We start from the raw sequence: 2152 nt of genomic DNA on the forward strand, positions 1-2152 counted from the left end.
TATTGCATACGTGTATATAAGTTAGTTTAGTTTGTTATATCAGCTAGTTAGTTATATAAGTTGGAACCGTTATGTTGTTAGTATATACTCTGTTATTTGAGTTGTAAAACAGAATATATAAACTCATGTATCACTTTGTATTCTTGAAGGTTAATGAGATTAGTTTTATCTTCAATTTCTTTCTTTCTTTACAATTTGATATTCCCTCTTCCCAGTACTCTGTTTTCGCTCTTCGCAAAGATGAATCCTCAGAAGTTCACCATCAAGACTCAGAAGATGCTTTCAGCATCTCATGAGTTGGCAATGAGTGCAGGCCACGCACAGGTCACTCCTCTCCATCTCGGGGTTGCTTTGATCTCCGACCCCGGTGGCATCTTCAGCCAAAAGATTGCCAGTGCCGGTGGCGGTGAAGAAGCCGCAAAGTTGGTAGAGAGAGTGTTCAAACGGGCATTGGAGAAACTCCCATCTCAGTCTCCTACCCCTGATGAGATTCCAGCGAGCACAAGCCTAATTAAAGTTGTGTTCAAACGGGCATTGAAGAAACTCCCATCTCAGTCTCCTACCCCTGATGATATTCCAGCGAGCACAAGCCTAATTAAAGTTATTCGCCGGGCACATGCGGCGAAAAAAGCACGTGGGGACACACATTTAGATGTTGATCAGCTAATTATTGGCCTTCTTGAAGACTCCCAAATTGGGGACTTGTTGAAAGAGGCTGGTATTGCCCCAGCCAGAGTGAAGTCGGTGCTCGAAAAGCTTCGTGGGAAGGTTGGAAAGAAGGTAGAGAGTGCTTCTGGGGATACGCAATTCCAGGGTTTGAAGGCTTTCGGGCGTGACCTTGTCGAGCAGGCAGGAAAGCTCGATCCGGTCATTGGCCGAGATGAGGAGATATGGAGAGTTGTTACAATTCTGTCAAAGAGAACTAAGAACAATCCGGTTCTCATTGGAAAGCCTGGAGTTGGTAAAACTGCGGTGGTAGAAGGTTTGGCTCAGAGGATTGTCAGAGGTGATGTACCGAGTAATCTTGAGCATGTGAGACTCATAGCCTTGGATATGGGTGCTCTGGTTGCGGGAGCAAAGTATAGGGGAGAGTTTGAAGAGCGGTTGACGGCTGTAATGAAGGAGGTTGAAGAGGCTGAGGGAAAAGTTATACTTTTCATCGATGAAATTCACCTTGTTCTTGGTGCTGGTCGGACGGAAGGGTCTATGGATGCTGCCAACCTTTTCAAACCCATGCTTGCTAGAGGGCAACTTTGGTGCATCGGTGCAACCACGCATGAGGATTATAGGAAATATGTGGAGAAGGATGCTGCATTTGAGAGAAGACTGCAGCTGGTGTATGTGGCTGAGCCTAGTGTTGCTGACACAATCAGCATCCTTAGAGGTTTGAAGGAGAGGTACGAAGGCCATCATGGTGTTCGAATTCTCGACAGGGCCCTTGTTATGGCGGCCTAGCTATCAAGCCGATACATTACTGGTATGTACTTAGCTTTCTTTCTTGTTTTTGTTGACGTAGGGATTGAAATTTCTTCTTTTGTGAATGTTGATGTAATTGTCTACTTTTTGCTTAGGGCGTCATCTCCCTGATAAGGCCATTGATTTAGTTGATGAATCATGTGCAAATGTGAGAGTCCAACTTGATAGCCAGCCTGAAGAAATCGATAACCTTGAAAGAAAGCGAATGCAATTAGAAGTTGACTGGTGTCGATCGTTGGAATTCCTCTCCAATTGCTTGGTTGCTAATACCTACTTGGTGAGATCTTTCTTTATTCTTGTTGGAATCCACTTTAGGGTGATGAATTTATGTTTAATCCAAGAATGCATGTATTCTTGATGTGGTGATAACCTCTAGATATTTCTCTAGGGAAGACAAATTGTAAACTCATTATTGTTGATAGTGGAAGATTTAACTGGACTAGGTCCCGTGGTTTTTACCTTCGCATTGGAGGGTTTTCCACGTAAAAATCTTGGTGTCTTGCTTGTGGGTTTGCTTGATTATTATTTTGCTATTGTGTTACTATTTAATTTGCACAAAGAGGGGTAGATTAATTCCGCTGAGCATCTGAAATTGGTGTTCACCCCTAACAAAGTGGTATCAGAGCCTTTGGTTCATTGTTTGTGTGGAGTTCTGTGTGAATTAAATGGAAGAGTC

General features: G+C 43.4%; 1 pseudogene; it reads left to right on the forward strand.

The window, feature by feature from the left end:
• Window positions 1-240: 240 nt before the first annotated feature.
• LOC132173550 (chaperone protein ClpB1-like) overlaps window positions 241-2152 on the forward strand; it is a 4610-nt pseudogene continuing 2698 nt past the window's right edge.

This window comes from Corylus avellana, chromosome ca3 (assembly GCF_901000735.1).
Source record: "Corylus avellana chromosome ca3, CavTom2PMs-1.0".
NCBI classification, from domain to species: Eukaryota; Viridiplantae; Streptophyta; class Magnoliopsida; order Fagales; family Betulaceae; genus Corylus; species Corylus avellana.